A 25565-nucleotide genomic window follows, 5' to 3' on the forward strand; every position below is an offset into this window, starting at 1 on the left:
CGTGAGTAAGGGTCGAATCCCACGGAGATTGTTGGTATGAAGCAAGCTATGGTCACCTTGTAAATCTCAGTCAGGCGGATATAAAATAATTATGTGGTTTTCGAATTTTAAATAATAAAATAGGAATAGAGACACTTATGTAATTCATTGATAGGAATTTCAGATAAGCGAATGGAGATGCTTTCGTTCCTCTGAACCTCTGCTTTCCTGCTATCTTCATCCAATCAGTCTTACTCCTTTCCATGGCTGGCTTTATGCAAGGGCATCACCGTTGTCAGTGGCTACATCCCCTCCTCTCAGTGAATAATATGCTCACGCACCCTGTCACGGCACGGCTATTCATCTGTCAGTTCTCGAACATGCTGGAATAGGATTCACCCTCCTTTTGCGTCTGTCACTAACGCCCAACAATCGCGAGTTTGAAGCTCGTCACAGTCATTCAATCATTGAATCCTACTCAGAATACCACAGACAAGGTTTAGACCTTCCGGATTCTCTTGAATGCCGCCATCATTCTAGCTTACGCCACGAAGATTCTGGTTAGGAGATCTAAGAGATACTCATTCTAGCTTATTTCATGTAGAACAGAGGTGTTTGTCAGGCACGCGTTCATAGGGGAGATGGTGATGAGCGTCACACATAATCATCACCTTCATCACGTTCTTGGGTGCGAATGGATATCTTAGAAGCGAAATAAGATGAATTGAATAGAAAACAGAAGTACTTTGCATTAATCTTTGAGGAACAGCAGAGCTCCACACCTTAATCTATGGAGTGTAGAAACTCTACCGTATGAAAATACATAAGTGAAGGTCCAGGCATGGCCGTGTGGCCAGCCCCCATGGTCTAAGAACAATGCGTTCAAAGATGGTCAAAAAGACTAGTAAAAGGTCCTATTTATAATAAACTAGTCACTAGGGTTTACATGAGTAAGTAATTGATGCATAAATCCACTTCCTGGGCCCACTTGGTGTGTGCTTGGGCTTGGGCTTGAGTGTTACACGTGCAGAGGCCATTTTTGGGGTTGAACGCCAGTTTCTGTGCCAGTTTGGGCGTTCAACTCTGGTTTTGGATCCTTTTCTGGCGCTGGACGCCAGATTTGGGCAGAAGGCTGGCGTTGAACGCCAGTTTACGTCGTCAATTCTTGGCCAAAGTATCGACTATTATATATTGCTGGAAAGCCCTGGATGTCTACTTTCCAACGCAATTGGAAGCGCGCTATTTCGAGTTCTGTAGCTCCAGCAAATCTACTTTGAGTGCAGGGAGGTCAGAATCCAACAGCATCAGCAGTCCTTTTTCAACCTCTGAATCTGATTTTTGCTCAAGTCCCTCAATTTCAGCCAGAAAATACCTGAAATCACAGAAAAATACACAAACTTATAGTAAAGTCCAGAAATGTGAATTTAACATAAAAACTAATGAAAACATCCCTAAAAGTGACTAGATCCTACTAAAAACATACTAAAAACAATGTCAAAAAGCGTATAAATTATCTGCTCATCACAACACCAAACTTAAATTGTTGCTTGTTCCCAAGCAACTGAAAATCAAATAGGATAAAAAGAAGAGAATATACTATAAATTCCAAACTATCAATGAAACATAGCTCCAATCATATGAGCGGGACTTATAGCTTTTTGCCTCTTGAATAGTTTTGGCATCTCACTTTATCCATTGAAGTTCAGAATGATTGGCATCTATAGGAACTCAGAGTTCAGATAGTGTTGTTTATTCTCCTAGTTCAGTATGATGATTCTTGAACACAGCTTCTTTATGAGTCTTGGCCGTGGCCCTAAGCACTTTGTTTTCCAGTATTACCACCGGATACATAAATGCCACAGACACATAACTGGGTTAACCTTTTCAGATTGTGACTCAGCTTTTGCTAAAGTCCCCAATTAGAGGTGTCCAGGGTTCTTAAGAACACTCTTTTTTTGCTTTGGACCTTGACTTTAACCGCTCAGTCTCAAGTTTTCACTTGACACCTACACGCCACAAGCACATGGTTAGGGACAGCTTGGTTTAGCCGCTTAGATCAGGATTTTATTCCTCTAGGCCCTCCGATCCACTGATGCTCAAAGCCTTGGGATCCTTTTTATTTGCCCTTGCCTTTTGGTTTTAAGGGTTATTGGCTTTTTCTGCTTGCTTTTTCTTTTTCTTTCTATTTTTTTTTCGCCTATTTTTTTTTTCTGCAAGCTTTGTTCTTTGCTGCTTTTTCTTGCTTCAAGAATCATTTTTATGATTTTTCAGATTATCAAATAACATGTCTCCTAGTCATCATTCTTTCAAGAGCCAACATATTTAACATTCTTAAACAACAACTTCAAAAGACATATGCACTGTTCAAGCATTCATTCAGAAAACAAGAAGCATTGTCACCACATCAATATAATTAAGCTAAGTTCAAGGATAAATTCGAAACTCATGTACTTCTTGTTCTTTTGATTTAAAACATTTTTCATTTAAGAGAGGTGATGGATTCATAGGACATTCATAACTTTAAGACAAAGTTACTAACTACTAATGATCATTTAATGAAGACACAAACATAGATAAGCACATAATACAGGAAACGAAAAACAGAGAAAGCAAGAACAAGGAATGAATCCACCTTAGTGATGGTGGCGTTTTCTTCTTGAGGAACCAATGATGTCCTTGAGCTCTTCTATGTCTCTTCCTTGCCTTGGCTGCTCCTCCTTCATTGCTTTTAGATCTTCTCTGATTTCATGAAGGATGATGGAGTGCTCTTGATGTTCCACCCTTAGTTGCTTCCAATAATTGTGTGGAAGAAAATGTATCCCCTGAGGTATCTCAGGGATCTCTTGATTTGCAGTCAAATGTTCTACCACTGAGCTATAGACCCTTGATGGAAGCTTTTGTCTTCCCTTTCCTCTTTCTAGAGGTTTCTCTGGCCTTAGGTGCCATCAATGGTTATGGAAAAAAACAAAAAAGCTATGCTTTTACCATACCAAACTTAGAATGTTGCTCGCCCTCGAGCAAAAGAAGAAAGAATAGAAGAATAAGAAGAAGATATGGAGGAGATGGATGGGAGTGTGTATTCGGCCATGTGGGTGGGATTGGGTGGGAGAGAGGGATGTTGAATTTTTGAAGGTAGTGGGTGTATGGATGTGAGTGGTAAATGGAAAAAAAGAAGGGATGATCATGAATGGAAAGAGAGATGATAAGGTAGGTGGGGATCCTGTGGGGTCCACAGATCCTGAGGTGTCAAGGCATTTACATCCCTGCACCAATTTAGGCATGTAAAATGCCCTTGCACACAACTCTGGGCGTTCAGCGCCAGGTTGGTGCCCATTTTGGGCGTTCAATGCCCCTTTGCTGCCATTTCTGGTGTTGAACGCCAGAACCATGCTTGTTCTGGGCGTTCAGCGCCAGGATGCTCCCATTCTGGGCGTTCAGCGCCAGAACTATGCTCTGTTCTGGCGTTTGAACGCCAGACAGATGCTCCTCCAGGGTGTGATTTTTCTTCTGTTGTTTTTGATTCCGTTTTTGATTTTTTTGTTTATTTTGTGACTCCACATGATCATGAACCTAAGAAAACATGAAAAACAATAAAAATAAGAATTAGATAAACATTGGGTTGCCTCCCAACAAGCGCTTCTTTAATGTCAATAGCTTGACAGTGGGCTCTCATGGAGCCTCACAGATGTGCAGAGCTTTGTTGAGACTCTCCAACACCAAACTTAGAGTTTGGATATGGGAGTTCAACACCAAACTTAGAGTTTGGTTGTGGCCTCCCAACACCAAACTTAGAGTTTGACTGTGGGGGCTCTGGTTGACTCTGCTTTGAGAGAAGCTTTTCAAGCTTCCTCTTCATGGTTGCAGAGGGAGATCCTTGAGTTTTGAACACAAGGGAGTTCTCATTCCATTGAAGGACTATTTCACCTCTGTCAACATCAATCATAGCTCTTGCTGTGGCCAGGAAAGGTCTTCCTAGGATGATGGATTCATCCTCTTCCTTTCCAGTATCCAGGACTATGAAATCAGTAGGTATGTAAAGGCCCTCAACCTTTACTAATACATCTTCTACTTGTCCATAAGCCTGTCTTCTTGAGCTGTCTGCCATCTCTAGTGAGATTTTAGCAGCTTGCACCCCATAGATTCCCAGTTTCTCTATTACACAGAGGGGCATGAGGTTTATTCCTGAACCAAGGTCACACAGAGCCTTAAAGATCATGGTGCCTATGGTACAGGGTATTATGAACTTTCCAGGATCCTGTCTCTTCTGAGGCAATGTCAGTTGATCCAGATCACTTAGTTCATTGATGAACAAGGGAGGTTCAACTTCCCAAGCATCAATGCCAAATAATTTGGCATTCAGCTTCATGATTGCACCAAGAAACTTGGCAGTTTGCTCTTCAGTAACATCCTCATTCTCTTCAGAAGAGGAACTCATCAGAGCTCATGAAGGGCATAAGGAGGTTCAATGGAATCTCTATGGTCTCTAGATGAGCCTCAGAGTCCTTTGGTTCCTCAGAGGGAAGCTCCTTATTGATCACTGGACGTCCCAGGAGGTCTTCCTCCTTGGGATTCACGTCCTCTCCTTTCCTCACAGGTTCGGCCATGGCGCTTATGTCAATGGCCTTGCACTCTCCTTTTGGATTCTCTTCTGTATTTCTTGGGAGAGTACTAGGAGGGATTTCAGTGATCCTTTTACTCAGCTGGCCCACTTGTGCTTCCAGATTTCTAATGGAAGACCTTGTTTCAGTCATGAAACTTACAGTGGCCTTAAATAGATCAGAGACTAGATTCGCTAAATTAGAAGCATTTTGTTCAGAGTTCTCTGTCTGTTGCTGAGTGGATGATGGAAAAGGCTTGCTATTGCTAAACCTATTTCTTCCACCATTATTAAAGCCTTGTTGGGGCTTTTGATCCTTCCATGAGAAATTTGGATGATTACTCCATGTTGAGTTGTAGGTGTTTCCATAAGGTTCACCTAAGTAATTTACCTCTGCTATTGCAGGGTTCTCAGGATCATAGGCTTCTTCTTCAGAAGAAGCCTCTTGAGTACTGTTGGATGCAGCTTGCATTCCATGCAACTCTGAGAAATCATATTGACTTGCTGAGTCAATAATTTATTCTGAGCCAATATGGCATTCAGAGTATCAACTTCAAGAACTCCCTTCTTCATAGGCGTCCCATTACTCACAGGATTCCTTTCAGAAGTGTACATGAACTGGTTATTAGCAACCATGTCAATGAGTTCTTGAGCTTCTGCAGGCGTTTTCTTTAGGTGAATGGATCCACCTGCAGAAGTGTCCAGTGACATCTTTGATAGCTCAGATAAACCATCATAGAATATATCCAGGATGGTCCAATCTGAAAGCATGTCAGAAGGACACTTTTTGGTCAACTGTTTGTATCTTTCCCAAACTTCATAGAGAGATTCACCTTCTTTCTGCCTGAAGGTTTGAACATCAGCTCTAAGCTTGCTCAGCTTTTGAGGAGGAAAGTACTTGGCTAAGAAAGCCGTGACCAGCTTATCCCAAGAGTTCAGGCTGTCTTTAGGTTGAGAATCCAACCATAATCTAGCTCTGTCTCTTACAGCAAAAGGGAAAAGCATGAGCCTGTAGACTTCAGGATCTACTCCATTAGTCTTAACAGTATCACATATCTGCAAGAATTCAGTTAAGAACTAAAAAGGATCTTCAGATGAAAGTCCATGAAACTTGCAGTTCTGCTGCATTAGAGAAACTAATTGAGGTTTAAGCTCAAAGTTGTTTGCTCCAATTGACACCAAACTTATAACATGACTCAAGACTCAAACAAGAAACACAAAAAATATTTTTGATTTTTATGATTTTCTAATTTTTTTGTATTTTTTTTCGAAAATTATTTGAAAAACAAAAATAAGGATTCCAAAATTTTTAATATGAATTCCAGGAATCTTCAATTCTTAGTCTAAAGCTCCAATCTGAGGGTTAGGCATGGCTTAACAGCCAGCCAAGCTCTATCATGTAAATTACATCCATTGAGATGATTAGTTGAAGACCAATCCCAAAGCAGTTTGGGTATGGCTTTACAGCCAGATAGGATTCAACATGTTTCATGAAACACTAGAATTCATTCTTAAAAATTCTGAAGAAAAACATATTTTTGAAAACATTTTTATTTTAAAATTTTTATTTTCGAAAACAAAGGAGAAATTTTTGAAAGATTTTTGAAAAATTTTTTGAAAACTTTTTGAAAAGAAAACAAAAAGAAAGTTACCCAATCTGAGCAACAAGATGAACCGTCAGTTGTCCAAACTCGAACAATCCCCAGCAACGGCGCCAAAAACTTGGTATGCGAAATTGTTACTCAGGTTGTGAATTATTGTTCGAAATTGATTCCCTGGCGATGGCACCAAAAACGGATGCACAGAACCAAGGTCTAAATATATCTTCACAACTTCGCATAACTGACCAGCAAGTGCACTGGGTCGTCCAAGTAATACCTTACGTGAGTAAGGGTCGAATCCCACGGAGATTGTTGGTATGAAGCAAGCTAGGGTCACCTTGTAAATCTCAGTCAGGCGGATATAAAATGGTTATGGAGTTTTCGAAATTAATAATAAAAGAAGGATAGAAATACTTATGTAAATCATTGGTGAGAATTTCAGATAAGTGCATAGAGATGCTTTCGTTCCTCTGAACCTCTGCTTTCCTGCTGTCTTCATCCAATCAGTCTCACTCCTTTCCATGGATGGCTTTATGCAAGGGCATCACCGTTGTCAGTGGCTACATCCCCTCCTCTTGCGAAAATGGTCCAAGATGCCCTGTCACGGCACGGCTAATCATCTGAGGTTCCCGATCATGTTAGAATAGGATTCACCCTCCTTTTGCGTCTGTCACTACGCCCAGCACTCGCGAGTTTGAAGCTCGTCACAGTCATTCAATCATTGAATCCTACTCGGAATACCACAGACAAGGTTTAGACTTTCCGGATTCTCTTGAATGCCGCCATCATTCTAGCTTACACCACGAAGATTCTGATTAAGAGATCTAAGAGATACTCATTCAATCTAATGTAGAACGGAAGTGGTTGTCAGGCATGCGTTCATAGGGAATGATGATGATTGTCACGTTCATCACATTTAGGTTGAAGTGCGAATGAATATCTTAGAAGCGAAATAAGATGAATTGAATAGAAAACAGTAGTACTTTGCATTAATCTTTGAGGAAAAGCAGAGCTCCACACCTTAATCTATGGAGTGCAGAAACTCTACCGTTGAAAATACATAAGTAATGAAAGTCCAGGCATGGCCAGCCCCCAAACGTGATCAATAGATCAAAAGATGTTCAAAGATTCCAAAGATGTCTAATACAATAGTAAAAAGTCCTATTTATAATAAACTAGCTACTAGGGTTTACAGAAGTAAGTAATTGATGCATAAATCCACTTCCGGGGCCCACTTAGTGTGTGCTTGGGCTGAGCTTGAATGTTACACGTGCAGAGGCTCTTTCTGGAGTTGAACGCCAGGCTGTAACGTATTTCTGGCGTTCAACTCTGGTTTGTGACTTGTTTTTGGCGTTTAACTCCAGACAGCAGCGTAGAACTGGCGTTAAACGCCCGTTTACATCATCTAAACTCGGCCAAAGTATGGACTATTATACATTTCTGGAAAGCCCTGGATGTCTACTTTCCAACGCAATTCGAAGCGCGCCATTTTGATTTCTGTAGCTCTAGAAAATATACTTTGAGTGCAGGGAGGTCAGAATCCAACAGCATCAGCAGTCCTTCTTCAACCTCTGAATCTGATTTTTGCTCAAGTCCCTCAATTTCAGCCAGAAAATACCTGAAATCACAGAAAAACATACAAACTCATAGTAAAGTCCAGAAATGTGAATTTAACATAAAAACTAATGAAAACATCCCTAAAAGTAACTAGATCCTACTAAAAACATACTAAAAACAATGCCAAAAAGCGTACAAATTATCCGCTCATCATGGATGTTCAAACCTTCAGACAAAAAGAAGGTGAATCCCTCTATGAAGCTTGGGAGAGATACAAGGAACTGACCAAAAAGTGTCCTTCTGACATGCTTTCAAAATGGACCTTCCTGTATATATTCTATGATGGTCTGTCTGAATTAGCTAAGATGTCATTAGATACTTCTGCAGGTGGATCCATTCACCTAACGAAAACGCCTGCAGAAGCTCAAGAACTCATTGACATGGTTGCTAATAACCAGTTCATGTACACTTCTGAGAGGAATCCTGTGAGTAATGGGACGCCTCAGAAGAAGGGAGTTCTTGAAATTGATACTCTGAATGTCATATTGGCTCAGAATAAAATATTGACTCAGCAAGTCAATATGATTTCTCAGAGTCTGAATGGAATGCAAGCTGCACCCAACAGTACTCAAGAGGCATCTTCTGAAGAAGAAGCTTATGATCCTGAAAACCCTGCAATAGCAGAGGTGAATTACATGGGTGAACCATATGGAAACACCTATAATCCTTCATGGAGAAATCACCCAAATATCTCATGGAAGGATCAACAAAAGCCTCAACAAGGCTTTAATAATGGTGGAAGAAACAGGTTTAGCAATATCAAGCCTTTTCCATTATCCACTCAGCAACAGACAGAGAACTCTGAACAAAATACCTCCAATTTAGCAAACTTAGTCTCTGATCTATCTAAGGCCACTGTGAGTTTCATGAATGAAACAAGGTCCTCCATTAGAAATTTGGAAGTACAAGTGGGCCAGCTGAGTAAAAGAATCACTGAAACCCCTCCTAGTACTCTCCCAAGCAATACAGAAGAGAATCCAAAAGGAGAGTGCAAGGCCATTGAATTAACTACCATGGCCGAACCTCTAAGGGAAGTTGAGGACGTACAGTGATTAATAAGGAGTTTTCCTCTGAGGAACCAAAGGAATCTGAGACTCATCTAGAGACCATAGAAATTCCATTGAACCTCCTTATGCCATTCATGAGCTCTGAAGAGTATTCTTCTTCTGAAGAGAATGAAGATGTTACTGAAGAGCAAGTTGCCAAGTTCCTTGGTGCAATCATGAAGCTGAATGCCAATTTATTTGGTAATGAGACTTGGGGAGATGAACCTCCCCTGTTCCCCAATGAACTAAATGCATTGGATCAACTGAGATTGCCTCAGAAGAAACAGGATCCTGGAAAGTTCTTAATACCTTGTACCATGGGCACCATGACCTTTGAGAAGGCTCTATGTGACCTTGGATCAGGAATAAACCTCATGCCACTCTCTGTAATGGAGAAACTGGGAATCTTTGAGGTACAAGCTGCTAAAATCTCATTAGAGATGGCAGACAAGTCCAGAAAACAGGCTTATGGACAAGTAGAGGACATATTAGTAAAGGTTGAAGGCCTTTACATCCTGCTGATTTCATAATTCTAGATATTGGGAAGGATGAGGATGAATCCATCATCCTTGGAAGACCCTTCCTAGCCACAGCAAGAGCTGTGATTGATGTTAACAGAGGTGAACTAGTCCTTCAATTGAATGAGGACTCCCTTGAGTTTAAAACTCAAGGACATCCTTCTGTAAACATGGAAAAGAGGCACAGTAAGCTTCTCTCAAAACAGAGTCAACCAGAGCCCCCACAGTCAAACTCTAAGTTTGGTGTTGGGAGGCCACAACCAAACTCTAAGTTTGGTGTTGAACTCCCATATCCAAATTCTAAGTTTGGTGTTGGGGAGTCTCAACAATGCTCTGAACATCTGTGAAGCTCCATGAGAGCCCACTGTCAAGCTATTGACATTAAAGAAGCGCTTGTTAGGAGGCAACCCAATTTTTATTTATCTAATTTTATTTTTATTTTTGTTGTTCTTTCATGTTCTATTAGATTCATGATCATGTGGAGTCACAAAATAAATCAAAAAATTAAAAACAGAATAAAAAACAGCAGAAGAAAAATCACACCTTGGAGGAGGATCTTACTGGCGTTTAAACGCCAGTAAGGAGCATCTGGCTGGCGTTCAGACGTCAGGAATGCACACTGAGGAAAGCTGGCGCTAAACGCCAGAAATAAGCATGAAGCTGGCGTTCAACGCCAAAAATATGCTGCATCTGGGCGCTGAACGCCCAGAACAAGCATCAATTCGGCGTTTAAACGCCAGAATTGCATGCAAAGGCATTTTACATGCCTAATTGGTGCAGGGATGCAATTCTTTGACACCTCAGGATCTGTAGACCCCACAGGATCATCTCAGCATCTGTGGACCCTACAGGATCCCCACCTACCACCACTCACTCTCTTCCCTCTTCTCAATGTTCATCCTCTCTTCCCAATAAACAATCTTCCCCAAAACTCTTCACCAATCACCTCAATCTCTCTTCTCTATCACCACTTCACCACTCACATCTATCCACTCTTCCCCATAAACCTACCTCATAATCCCCACCTACCTTCAAAATTCAAAATCACTTTCCCACTCAAACCCTCCCTAAATGGCCGAACCTTAACCCCCTCCCTTCCCTATATAAAGTCCTCCATTCTTCTTCATTTTCATACAACACAACCCTCTCCTCCTTTTCTTGGCCGAAACACATCTCTCTCTCCCTCTCCTCCATTTCTTCTTCTTATTCATCTATTCTTTCTTCTCTTGCTCGAGGGCGAGCAATATTCTAAGTTTGGTGTGGTAAAAGCATAAGCTTTTTGTTTTTCCATTACCATTGATGGCACCCAAGATCGGAGAATCCTCTAGAAAAGGGAAAGGGAAGACAAAAGCTTCCACCTCCGAGTCATGGGAGATGGAAAGATTCATCTCCAAAGCCCATCAAGACCATTTCTATGATGTTGTGGCCAAGAAGAAGGTGATCCCCGAGGTCCCTTTCAAGCTCAAGAGAAATGAGTATCCGGAGATCCGACATGAAATCCAAAGAAGAGGTTGGGAAGTTCTAGCAAAACCCATCCAACAAGTCGGAATTCTAATGGTTCAAGAGTTCTATGCCAATGCATGGATCACTAAGAACCATGATCAAAGTAAGAACCCGAACCCAAAGAATTATCTTACCATGGTTCGGTGGAAATACTTAGATTTTAGTCCGAAAAATGTGAGGTTGGCGTTTGACTTGCCTATGATGCAAGGAGATGCACGCCCCTATACTAGAAGGGTCAACTTTGATCAGAGGTTGGACCAAGTCCTCATGGACATATGTGTGGAAGGAGCTCAATGGAAGATTGACTCAAAAGGCAAACCGGTTCAACTTAGAAGATTGGACCTTAAGCCTGTGGCTAGAGGATGGTTGGAGTTCATCCAACGCTCCATCATCCCCACTAGCAACCGATCTGAAGTTACTGTGGATCGAGCCATCATGATTCATAGCATCATGATTGGAGAGGAAGTAGAAGTTCATGAAGTCATCTCCCTTGAACTCTACAAAATAGCCGAAAAGCCCTCCTCCTTGGCAAGGCTAGCTTTCCCTCATCTTATTTGCCATCTATGTTACTCAGCTGGAGCTTTCATAGAAGGAGACATTCCCATTGAGGAAGAGAAGCCCATCACTAAGAAAAGGATGGAGCAAACAAGAGAGCCCACTCATGGAACTCAAGAAACACGTGAGGAAGCTCATCATCAAGAAATCCCTGAGATACCTCAAGGGATGCACTTTCCTCCACATAATTTTTGGGTGCAAATCAACACCTCCCTAGGAGAACTAAGTTCCAACATGGGACAACTAAGAGTGAAACATCAAGAGCACTCCATCATACTCCATGAAATTAGAGAAGATCAAAAAGCTATGAGGGAGGAGCAACAAAGACAAGGAAGAGACATAGAAGAGCTCAAGGACATCATTGGTTCCTCAAGAAGGAAACGCCACCATCACTAAGGTGGACTCATTTCTTGTTCTTAAAATTTCTGTTTTTCGTTTTTTTATGTTAAATGTTTATCTATGTTTGTGTCTTTATTACATGATCATTAGTGTCTAAGTGTCTATGCCTTAAAGTAGTGAATATGAATCCATCACCTCTCTTAAATGGAAAAATGTTTTAATTTAAAAGAACAAGAAGTACATGAGTTTCGAATTTATCCTTGAACTTAGTTTAATTATATTGATGTGGTGACAATACTTTTTGTTTTCTGAATGAATGCTTGAAGAGTGCATATGTCTTTTGAAGTTGTTGTTTAAGAATGTTAAATATGTTGGCTCTTGAAAGAATGATGACAAGGAGACATGTTATTTGATAATCTGAAAAATCATAAAAATGATTCTTGAAGCAAGAAAAAGCAGTGAATACAAAAGGTTGCAGAAAAAAAAAAGAAAAAAAATGGCGAAAAAAAATAGAAAAAGAAAAAAAGCAAGCAGAAAAAGCCAAAAGCTCTTAAAACCAAAAGGCAAGAGCAAAAAGCCAATGACCCTTAAAACCAAAAGGCAAGGGTAAATAAAAAGGATCCTAAGGCTTTGAGCATCAGTGGATAGGAGGGCCTAAAGGAATAAAATCCCGGCCTAAGCGGCTAAACCAAGCTGTCCCTAACCATGTGCTTGTGGCGTGAAGGTGTCAAGTGAAAACTTGAGACTGAGCGGTTAAAGTCAAGGTCCAAAGCAAAAGAAGAGTGTGCTTAAGAACCCTGGACACCTCTAATTGGGGACTTTAGCAAAGCTGAGTCACAATCTGAAAAGGTTCACCCAGTTATGTGTCTGTGGCATTTATGTATCCGGTGGTAATACTGGAAAACAAAGTGCTTAGGGCCACGGCCAAGACTCATAAAGTAGTTGTGTTCAAGAATCAACATACTGAACTAGGAGAATCACTAACACTATCTGAACTCTGGGTTCCTATAGATGCCAATCATTCTGAACTTCAATGGATAAAGTGAGATGCCAAAACTATTCAAGAGGCAAAAAGCTACAAGTCCCGCTCATCTGATTGGAGCTATGTTTCATTGATAGTTTGGAATTTATAGTATATTCTCTTCTTTTTATCCTATTTGATTTTCAGTTGCTTGGGGACAAGCAACAATTTAAGTTTGGTATTGTGATGAGCGGATAATTTATACGCTTTTTGGCATTGTTTTTAGTATGTTTTTAGTAGGATCTAGTTACTTTTAGGGATGTTTTCATTAGTTTTATGTTAAATTCACATTTCTGGACTTTACTATGAGTTTGTGTGTTTTTCTATGATTTCAGGTATTTTCTGGCTGAAATTGAGGGACTTGAGCAAAAATCAGATTCAGAGGTTGAAGAAGGACTGCTGATGCTGTTGGATTCTGACCTCCCTGCACTCAAAGTAGATTTTCTGGAGCTACAGAACTCAAAATGGCGCACTTCTAATTGCGTTGTAAAGTAGACATCCAGGGCTTTCCTGCAATATATAATAGTCTATACTTTGGCTGGGTTTAGATGACGCAAAAGGGCGTTGAACGCCAGTTCTACGCTGCAGTCTGGAATTAAACGCCAGAAACACGTCACAAGCCAGAGTTGAACGCCAGAAACACGTTACAAACTGACGTTCAACTCCAAGAATGACCTCTCCACGTGTAAACTTCATGATCAGCCCAAGCACACACCAAGTGGGCCCCAGAAGTAGATTTATGCATTAATTACTTACTTCTGTAAACCCTAGTAACTAGTTTAGTATAAATAGGACTTTTTACTATTGTATTAGACATCTTCGGATCATCTTTGGATCATATTGATCACGTTAGGGGGCTGGCCATTCGGCCATGCCTGAACCTTTCACTTATGTATTTTTCAACGGTAGAGTTTCTACACTCCAAAGATTAAGGTGTGGAGCTCTGCTGTTCCTCAGGAATTAATGCAAAGTACTACTGTTTCTTTATTCAATTCAACTTATTCCGCTTCTAAGATATTCATTCGCACTTCAATATGAATGTGATGAACATGACAATCATCATCATTCCCTTACAAACGCGTGCCTGACAACCACTTCCGTTCCACCTTAGATTGAATGAATATCTCTTGGATCTATTAATCAGAATCTTCGTGGTATAAGCTAGATTGATGGCGGCATTCATGAGATTCCGGAAAGTCTAAACCTTGTCTGTGGTATTCCGAGTAGGATTCAGGGATTGAATGACTGTGACGAACTTCAAACTCGCGAGTGTTGGGCGTAGTGACAGACGCAAAAGGAGGGTGAATCCTATTCCAGTATGATCGAGAACCTTAGATGATTAGCCGTGCTGTGACAGAGCATTTGGACCTTTTTCACAAGAGGATGGGATGTAGCCATTGACAACGGTGATGCCCTTACATAAAGTTTGCCATGGAAAGGAGTAAGACTGATTGGATGAAGACAGCAGGAAAGCAGAAGTTCAGAAGAACGAAAGCATCTCTATACACTTATCTGAAATTATCACCAATGAATTACATAAGTATTTCTATACTTATTTTCTATTTATTTATTATTTATTTTCGAAAACTCCATAACTAGTTGATATCTTCCTGACTGAGATTTACATGATGACCATAGCTTGCTTCATACCAACAATCTCCGTGGGATCGACCCTTACTCACGTAAGGTTTATTACTTGGACGACTCAGTGCACTTGCTGGTTAGTTGTGTGAAGTTGTGAAGTTATGTTTGGACCATGGTATTATGCACCAGTTATTGGCGCCATTGCCAGGGAGAGAACGAACAACAATTTTACAACCTCAGAGTAACAATTTCGCATACCAGTGATCCAAAGCGACAAATAATATGGGTTCTAACAAAGGAAACAACAGTGTTAGCATCATCAGTGCGGGTAGGAATTGCTTTCACCCATTTAGAAACGTAATCTACAGCTAACAATATATAAAAGTAACCATTAGAATGTGGAAATGGACGCATGAAGTCAATGCCCCAAACATAAAAAATTTCACAGAAAAGCATAGTCTATTGAGGCATCTCATCCCTATTGGATATATTACCAAACCTTTGGCATGAGGAACAAGATTTACAAAATTCAGCAGTGTCTTTAAAAAGAGTAGGCCACCAGAATCCACAGTCTAAAATTTTTCTAGCTGTTCTTTGAGGGCCAAAATGTACTCCACTCTCAGATGAGTGGCAGGCCTCTAAAATGGACTGGAATTCTGATTGAGGCACACACCGTATAATTACCTGGTCAGCGCCACATCTCCATAAATATGGGTCATCCCATATATAATATTTGGACTCGTTTTTCAGCTTGTCTCTTTGATACTTAGTAAAGTTTGGAGGAAAAGTGCGGCTAACTAGATAATTAGCTACAGGCGCATACCAAGGGACTACTTCAGATACTGCTTCTAAGTTGTCGAATGGGAAATTATCATTTATAGGAGTGGAGGTATCCTTAATGTGCTCAAGGTGACTCAAGTGGTCTGCCACTAGATTCTGGTTACCACTTCTGTCCTTAATTTCTAAATCAAATTCTTGTAGTAGTAGTATCCAACGTATAAGCCTTGGTTTGGACTCCTTTTTAGCTAATAAATACTTTAGAGCTGCGTGGTATGGGTACACTACTACTTTAGCACCAAGTAAATACGCTCGGAATTTATCCAGAGCAAAAACAATAGCTAGAAGTTCTTTCTCAGTAGTAGTGTAATTAGACTGAATAGTGTCTAAAGTCTTAGACGCATAAGCAATTACAAAAGGATCCTTACCTTCACGCTGAGCCAGTGCTGCTCCTACTGCATGGTTGGAAGCATCGCACATGATTTTAAATGGCTGGCTCCAGTCTGGTCCTCTCACAATTGGAGCTTGAGTCAGGGCGGTCTTCAGCTTATCAAACGCTTGTTTGCAACCCTCACTGAACTCGAACTCAATATCTTTCTGCAGTAGTCTAGATAAGGGTAGTGCTACCTTACTAAAGTTCTTAATGAATCTCCGGTAAAAACCTGCATGGCCAAGGAACGAACGGACTTCCCTCATAGAGGAGGGGTAAGGTAAACTAGAAATAACATCCACCTTTGCTGGATCTAAGAAATGCCAGTATGAGACACAACATGTCCTAGTACAATCCCTTTTTTTTACCATAAAGTGACATTTTTCAAAATTTAATACAAGGTTTGTACTGACACATCTATCTAATACTCTAGATAAACTATCCAAGCAAAAGCTAAATGAATCACCATAAATGCTAAAATCATCCATAAAAACCTCTATACAGTTTTCAATAAGGTTAGAGAAAAGACTCATCATGCACCTTTGAAAAGTAGTTGGTGCATTGCACAAGCCAAAGGGCATTCTCTTATAAGCATAAGTGCCAAAAGGACATGTAAAAGTATTCTTTTCCTGATCTTCAGGAGCTATATGTATTTGAAAATAGCCTATATAACCATCTAAAAAATAATAATGGGATTTACCTGACAGGCGATTAAGCATCTGATCAATGAATGGCAAGGGGTAATGATCCTTGCGAGTGGCTTGGTTGAGACGCCTATAGTCAATGCAAACTCTCCATGAATTATGCACTCTAGTTGTCAGAAGCTCTCCATGCTCATTTTTTACTGTTGTGATTCCAGACTTCTTGGGCACCACTTGTACTGGACTGACCCATTCACTATCTGAGATGGGGTAAATGATATCTGCTTCAAGTAGCCTGGTCACTTCTTTCTTGACAACTTCTAAGATGGTGGGATTCAGTCCTTTCTGAGGTTGACGGACGGGCTTTTCTCCCTCTTCTAGGAATATTCTGTGCTCACAAACTTGAGGGCTGATGCCTACTATATCCGCCAGGCTCCATCCAATTGCTTTCTTGTGTTTTCTCAGCACACTGAGTAGATGTTCTTCTTGTTGAGAAGTGAGTTTCCTTGCAATGATAACTGGAAACTTCTGCTTGTCCTCAAGGTAAGCATACCCGAGGTGTGGAGGGAGGGGCTTTAATTCCAATTTCTTCTCATGGCCAGGCTCTGGATCATTCGGAGCTGGTGATAATGGCAAAGTGCCCTCATTGTCCTCTGAAAGTGTCCCCACACTTGGACCTTGTCCTGTGTACTTCTCTTCTAATTCCTCCTGGTGAACCTCAGCCACGGTTTCATCTATGATGTCATACTGGGAGATAGAATGATCATCCGGAGGGTGCTCCATAGCTCCATTTAAACTGAATTTCACTATTCTGCTATCTATTTCAAAAGAATAAGTTCCGGAAAATGCATCCAGCTTGAACTTTGAAGTCTTCAGGAATGGTCTTCCAAGCAGGATTGATGATGGCCTTCCTGAGTCATTAGGGGGCATTTCCAGGATATAGAAGTCAATGGGAAATTTGAGCCCCTTAATGCTCACTAATACATCTTCATCAATTCCAACCACTGTAATAATGCTTTTATCTGCTAACACAAAATGAGCTGCCGACCTTTTTAAGGGAGGGAGTCTCAAAGTATCATATATAGACAAAGGCATTATACTAACACATGCTCCTAAATCATACATGCAGTCAGAAAATATCACACCTCCAATAGTGCAGTTAACCATACATGGACCTGGATCACTACACTTTCCAGGTATTCCTCCCATTAAAGTAGATATAGAACTACCTAAAGGAATAGTTTCTAATTCATTAATTTTGTCCTTATGTATACATAAAACTTTTAGAAACTTTACGTATTTAACCTGCTGAATAACATAAAAAAGGGGAACAGTTACCTCAACCTTTTTGAATATTTCTACCATTTTGGGATCAAGTTCCATCTGCTTCCTGGGCTTCCTTGCAATTTTTGGAAATGGAATAGGAAGGGCGTTTACTGCAGCGTTGATGACAAGTCATCTTAGCCTAGTTTCACTAGCCTTTTTCTTTTGTTTTCAATTGAATTATGCACTTTCTTGAGCCATAAGCAAGCCAATTGGGTAAATTTTCATGTCTCCTTTGATTTAATCAACCATGTATGAATTAATGCAATTTCATGAGGTTTTAGACTATAATTGTCACATATTATGAAAGAATGAATATCTCATGATTTTGAGCATAGCTTTGATGTGTTTGGTTGATTAATGATAGGTGAAGAAAGCTTGGAGAAAGGTTGAAGCAAGAAGGAATGGCTAGGAGGAAGAAAGGACAAAAAGTTTGAACAAAAGTTTGCCTCAAACTTTAGCTCAAACTTTTGGAATAAGTGGAAACGAACCAGAGAGCAAAAAGCTTGACCAAAAGTTTGCCTCAAAATTTTGTGCAAACTTTTGGGCAAAAAGCTTGAGCAAAAGTTTGCCTCAAACTTTTTGGCAAACTTTTGGCATCACAAATCAACACCCTGGAGAGCAAAAGTTTGCGCCAACGTTTGCCTCAAACTTTTTGGCAAACGTTGGCACCATGAACAACACACCATGGAGAGCAAAAGCTTGCGCCAACGTTTGCCTCAAACTTTTTGGCAAACGTTGGCGCCATGAGTGTGCAAGGGGGAGCCAACGTTTGAGCAAAAGTTTGACCCCAAACTTTGGCTCAAACGTTGGTAGCAGCAAGAATGGGGTGGCTGATGTGAAAAGTTTGAGTAAAAGTTTGCCTCAAACTTTTACTCAAACTTTTACTCAATCTTTCATGATTCCAAACCCGGTTCACTTCGGTTCTCTCTCCAACTCCAAGAGCAATCAACCAAGGCCTTTTTCAACCCAATTCCCTCAAGAGCAAAGGCCCAATTCAAGTCTTGAAGACCATTTGAAGAAAGTGTATAAATAGCTTAGGATTTAAGTTCTTCGGAGAGCTTTTCCTTTTAGTTTACATAGAGAGTTTTCGGAGAGCTTTTGGTGTTGAGTGAATTTTAATTTCTAAGTCTCGGGGAAGGAGAATTGAATTCCCTTCCTCTTAGTTTTCTTGCTTTCAATTTAAATTACAATTGTCTTGGATCTTGGGTTGGAGAATTGAAGGAAATCTGTTTCACTCTCATCCTGAGATCTCTTTGTTTCTTTACTGCACAATTGAATTTCCATTTTGGTTAATTGCTTCTGTCTTCTACTTTCTCTACAATTTACATTTCCTTTGCAATTGTTCTTGTTGGATCTAGGAAGGCATTGAGATCTAGACTTGGTTATCTAGTCTCTTGGGTCCTGAGATCTGAATTATCATTTTACATTCTCTGTTTACTGCTTTCAAGCTCATTTACATTTCTGTTTCAAGATCCGATTCAATCCAATTCATCTTCCACTCTTATGTTTGTTGAATTTACTTTGCCTTGTTTAATTTCTGCAAATCCAATTCCCAATTCCCTTTACAATTCAAGCCATTTACATTTCTTGCACTTTAAGATTCTGCAATTTACATTTCTTGCGTTCTAAGTTTCTGCCATTTAATTGCTTGTTCTTTAAGATTCAGCACTTTAAATTTCAGTTCTCTTTAATTTCATGCAATTTACCCATTCCCTTTACTTTCTATGCAATTTAAATTCTGCAAATCACAAATCTCTCAACCAAATCTTGATTCGCTTGACTAAATCAACCACTAAACTAAAATTGCTCAATCCTTCAATCCCTGTGGGATCGACCTCACTCCTGTGAGTTATTATTACTTGATGCGACCCGGTGCACTTGCCGGTGAGTTTGTTGTCGGATCGTTTTCCGCACTTCAAGTTTTTGGCGCCGTTGCCGGGGATTGATTAGATTGACAATGATTAAGTGAAGTGGAGATCTAGATCAAGCACTTTTACTTTTTTGTTCTTTAATTTTCAATTAACCCACTAACTGTTTGAATTTTTGCTTAAGCTAACTAGAACTTCATTCTAGCAATAGATTGAAGTGCCACTGGTTTTGTGCGTTTCTTATGTTCTGCTTGTATGTCAGGTACAGGGAGATCCATTCCTGTTTTATCTGAAACAGACCAGAAAACTCTTAGAAGGTTGATAAGAGCTGAAAGAGGGAAAAATATTGTTGGAAAGGAAGAATCTGAGGAAGAATATCACGAAATGGAAGGAGATCCATCTAATCCAGGAGGAGGGGTTAACAATAACCCACAGCAGAGGAGAGTATTGGCCTCCTATACCTTTGCAAATGCTAGACATTGTGGAAGCAGCATTCTCACCCCTAATGTCAATGCAAATAACTTTGAATTGAAGCCACAACTCATTACATTGGTCCAAAACAACTGCTCGTTTGGGGGAGGACCATTGGAGGATCCAAATCAACATCTATCTACCTTCTTAAGGATTTGTGACACTGTCAAGTCCAATGGTGTGAATCCTGAAACTTACAAGCTTCTGCTGTTCCCGTTCTCATTAAGGGACAAGGCCGCACAATGGCTTGAAACTTTTCCTCAAGGAAGCATCACTAGTTGGGATGACTTGATAACTAAATTTCTAGCCAAATTCTATCCACCGCAAAGAGTCATCAGGCTGAAGACTGAGGTGCAAACATTCACGCAATTGGATGCTGAAAATCTATATGATTCATGGGAGAAATACAAGGCTCTGCTGAGGAAATGTCCACCAGAAATGTTCACTGAGTGGGACAAGCTACAGAACTTCTATGAAGGACTCACTCTAAAAGCTCAAGAATTACTTGACCACTCAGCTGGAGGATCATTGCAACTGATGAAAACAGCAGAAGAAGCTCAAAATCTTATTGACATGGTGGCTAACAATCAATATTTCTTTGCTCATCAAAGAAACCGCCAACCATCACAAAGGAGAGGAGTAATGGAGCTAGAAGGAGTGGACTCAATCTTGGCTCAAAACAAGATGATGCAGCAGCAAATTCAACAACAATTTGAGCAAATGGCCAAGAGGATTGATAGCCTCCAAGTTGCAGCAGTTAACACAAGCCAACCATCATCCACATGGGGGCAAAATGAAGAAACTCAAGAAGAACAACAACAAGTGCAAGTACAGTATATGCACAACTAAGGACCAAATGAAGTGTATGGTGATACATACAATCCATCCTGGAAGAACCACCCAAACCTCAGATGGGGAGATAATCACACCCAAAACCAACAACCATGGCAGAGGAACTCAAACCAAAACAACCCAAGAAGCAACCAAAACCACAACCAGCAGCAAACTAACCAGAATCCCTATAGAAAACCCCAAAACAACTACCCCAACCCCAACCAGTACCAATCCAATAACCAATCCACCAACCAAAATGCCTACCATCCACCACCCACATCTCACAACCCACCACAAGCATCACCTGAATTTCAAAGACTCACTAACTTGGAGACCCTGATAGACAAAATATTGAAACACCAGGAAATGACAACCAAGAACCATGAAGCCTCCATAAAGAGCCTAGAGAGGCAAATTGGGCAAATCTCCAAACAGGTTTCTATTGAGAGACCTTCAAGCTCACTGCCGAGTGACACAATCCCAAATCCTAAGGAAGAATGCAAGACAATATAATTAAGGAGTGGGAGAACATTGGAGAGCAGAAAAAGACCACTAGAAGAGGAAGCCAATGATAATGATGCAATGGCAAGCAAGCAAGCTTCAAAGCAAACTCCAGAAGAGGAGGAACAATAAAAAATTCCAAAAAAGGGGAATGAAGCAATTGAAGATCCAACAAAGAATCAAAAGCAACAAGCAGAGGAGACCTTTGTACCTCCACTGCCATATCCCCAGAAATTCAACAAGGAGGTAAAGGACCAACAATTTCACAAGTTCCTTGAGACTTTCAAGAAGTTGGAGATAAATATTCCCTTGGCTGAGGCACTTGAGCAAATGCCTCTGTATGCCAAGTTTTTGAAGGAGCTTATCAACAAGAAAAGAAGTTGGGATGAGAAAGAAACCATACTGCTTACTGAGGAATGCAGGGCTTTGATTCAAAAAGGGCTTCCCTCTAAGCTTGAGGATCCAGGGAGCTTCTTGCTGCCTTGCACCATTGGGGAATTAACCATCACTAAAGCAATGTGCGATCTAGGAGCAAGTATTAACTTAATACCATCCTCCTTGGTGAAAAAGCTGCGTATAGAGGAAGTTAAACCGGTACAGTTATCTCTAGAGCTAGTAGATAAGTCAACTGTATACCCCAGGGGTATGATTGAAAACCTTCTGGTCAAGGTGGACAATTTCATATACCCTGCAGATTTTGTGGTTCTAGATTCAGATGGGGATGATGGCGACTCTATTATACTGGGAAGGCCATTCTTGGCCACTGCTAGAGCTATCATAGACATAGAGCAAGGAGAACTAACTCTTAGGATGCATGATAAGAGTGTCACTCTGAAGGTATTACCAGAAGCCCAGTTTAGTAATGAGAGGAGGGACTATATGAAAATTGACAAGGTGATTCACAACAACATCCCAAGGCAGAAGATTATGCAGAAGGATGAAAAAGTTCAAGAGGATATTGGAGCATTAGCCACTAAAAAGGGAGATCCTCAAGGTAAGCCTACGGCCAGAAAAGAAAGATCAACAAAAAAGGGGATGAAACACAGAAACAAAACAAAAAGGGGTTGGAAGAACAGGAAGATTCCAACAGAGGGGTTTTCCATAGGTGACAAAGTGCAATTGATATATCAACAACTGGGAGCAAGCCAACAGACTGATGACTATTACAATGTCAGCAACATACTCTCGTTGGAACATGCTGAAATTGAACACCAGAGAACAAAGAGGAGGATCACAGTCAGGGGAGACAAGTTGAGGCACTACAATCCTCAACCACCATAAAAGAAAGCTCCAATGTCAAGCTACTAACAATAAAAGAGCGCTCCATGGGAGGCAACCCATGATTTAAGATTTATGTCATTTTAAATTCAATAAGCTATGATCATCTGAGCATGAAATTTTTTTCCATGGACGTACTTAATGAATGCATGCAAATTTTTTTTACATATGCTAAGACTTCTAAAGTTTGGTGTGCCTTCAAGCACACCAAACCAGTGTTACAAACATTTTCAGACTATATGCCTAGCATATGACCAAACACTAAGTTTGGTGTTTCTCTTCTCATGAAAATTAAAAAAATCATGCATCAATGATCATACATTATCTCTTACTGAGACTTTTCAATTAAAAAGAAATCATATTCTGTGATGAAGGCATCAATTGTGATTTACTACTAGCATCTCACATTTACCCCTTAAGCAAGATACAAGTTTGGTGTTCACCAAACTTTGATGCACGGATTTAGGGACACAATTGATCCTTCATGAAAAAAAAAAAAAGAGAAAAAGGAAAATTATGATGAAAACATTTCTTATAAACATTTGACCAAGAATGACATTGGGATTTCAATTTCACTAGTTGGAGGAAGAAACACATATTTTCAACTATATGACCAAACATTAAGTTTGGTGTCCTCCAAGAAAAGTCACGGTTCAAATGGATACAAGGAATGATGATTCATATAGTGTTAATGAAAAAAAAAAAGCACCATTGCTACGGTTTGATAAAGCTAATGTGTGTTGTCTTGTTGTGATGACTAGGTGGTCAAAGAACACTTTATGAAAGAGACAAGACAAAGGAAAGCATAGCATGAGGACAAAATCTCATCACATGCCTCAAAAAGAGAATCTGCCACTCCTTGAAATGATCACGGCAAAGACAATTGAAGAAGCAAGCTTTGTCTTTATTCATCCTTACATGCACACCTTTGATTCACATAGTATCTAATTGCATCCTAGCCCTTCATTGTTCATTTAAATAACATACCACCTCCAAGCCATGCATATGACCGAACCCTTGCACTCCAACCATTTAAACTTCCCTTCATCATTTCTCATCATAACAAGCTCGGCCTCAAATTTCTTCTTTCTCCAAACACACATCAAAATCTCCAACATTCTTCACACTCCCTTTAACCTCAAGAGTCTCAAACAACCAAGTGATCATGGCCTCTTCCTCAAGAACCAAACGAAGAAAAGGGAAAGATCCCATGGTGGAAGAGAGCACCCCTGAATATGACCGATGGAGATTCAAATCTCGGTACCATCAGATGCAAATTGAATAGATGAATGAGAAGAAGATATATCCAGAAGTTCCACTCTTGCTGCCGGATGATGGATGCCAAGAAATGAAGGACAAAATTCGAAAGAGGAGGTGGGAGGAACTCATATCACCAATCACCCGAATCAATGCTAATATCATAAGAGAGTTCTATGCCAATGTCTCAAGGCTTGACATGAGTGAGGCCCCAACATACAAGAGCTATGTGCGGGGAGTGGAAGTAGACTTTAGCTCGGATGCAATCAAGAAAGTCTTGGGACTAAAATCAGTCCGCTTTAGTGAACCGGGATACCACCAAAGGGTAAATGGTGATCCGGATTATGATGGGATTGCTAGAGATATTTGTATGGAGAACTCAGAGTGGGAAGGAGATGACAAAAACAAATACAAATATCTGAAGAGAGGTAACTTTACCCCGGAAGCAAAGGGATGGTATGAGTTGTTGAAAAGATCAATTCTAGGCACAGTAAACACCTCAGAAGTTAACAGGAAGAGAGCTGTTATGTTGCATTGCATCATTGTGGGAGGAGAGGTAAAAGTTCATGAAATCCTGGCAAAAGACATTCACAAGCTTGCTGAGAAGAACTCGGCCGGGTCTTGGTTATACTATCCAAGTACCATTTGGAGGTTGTGTGCAAAAGCTAAAGTACCAATGTAGGAGGAGAACCCAACGTGGTTGAGCTAGGGCATGCCTATAACCATTGAAAGAATGATGATGGCTCCTGAAGCACATCAAGGCCGAAGACCACATGGAAGAAGGCAAAGAGAAGAACCAATGGAGGAAGATGAGTTACAAGAGGAGGAAGAGCCACAAGAGGAGGAGGAACAGCCGCACATTCCCCTACATAACAATCTGGACATGACTCAGATGCAGGAAGCAATTGGAAGATTATCACAACAGTACATGAGAATTGAAGAAAGGCAAGAGGAATACCATTCACTATACATGAAAAACCAACAAGAGCAAGAAGAACGGGAGCTAAGAATGATGAACAAACAAAGTGAATTTGAGTCAAAATTCCTTGTGATGCAAGAAGAGCATGCTTTTCAATCTCATGAATCATTTGGAAAGTTAGCACAAATGCAAGCCGAAACCATGAGAACTCTCAAAGAGTTTACAACTATCCAAGATGCAAGATATGAAGTCCAAGCCGGTTACAACATAAATGGACAAATCAAACTGAACTATATTGGAGAACATCTGCACAACATGGATCATGCATTTCCAACTTTCGATGAATTCTTCAAAAAGAGAAGTGAGATAGAAGTAAGCAATGCTATGAGACTTGAAGATAGAGTAGAGGAGGCGATGAATAAAGCTGGGTTCTGGCGGGGTCAACAGACAACAGACATGGACACAGGGAACACCAGCAACCAGGTGTATGAAAGAAGAAAGAAAAAGCATGACAAATGAAAGGTGGACTTGCTCCTTGTTCATCACTACAAAGAAAAAGCATGCATTGTGTCTGTTTTAAGTTGTCCTTGCATCTTTAAGTAGTTATTATAATTAATAGTCTTTGCATCATGTTTATTTCTCTTAAAATAAGTAAGCTAGTCGATGTGTGTGCTTGTGTGTTTACTTTCACTGAACAAAAAGCATGCTTTGTCCCCTGCATCTTCAATTCAAATAAAAGAAATGTTTGAATGTGAAGTGAGATAGTTCTCTGTTAGATAGAAGTACAAAAAAAGTAAGTGGTGGTGTGTGTGTGTGTGTGATTGTATAATAGCTCACTTTAGTGAATAAGAGAACTAGGATGTCTCCCTCTAAGTAGAAAGTGGCTTACTGTCTATGAATCTC

General features: G+C 40.3%; 1 pseudogene; it reads right to left on the bottom strand.

The window, feature by feature from the left end:
- Positions 1–7950: 7950 nt before the first annotated feature.
- LOC112725585 (small nucleolar RNA R71) lies at positions 7951–8041 on the bottom strand (annotated as a pseudogene).
- Positions 8042–25565: the final 17524 nt, after the last annotated feature.

The sequence above is a fragment of the Arachis hypogaea genome, chromosome 11, assembly GCF_003086295.3.
Source record: "Arachis hypogaea cultivar Tifrunner chromosome 11, arahy.Tifrunner.gnm2.J5K5, whole genome shotgun sequence".
NCBI classification, from domain to species: domain Eukaryota; kingdom Viridiplantae; phylum Streptophyta; class Magnoliopsida; order Fabales; family Fabaceae; genus Arachis; species Arachis hypogaea.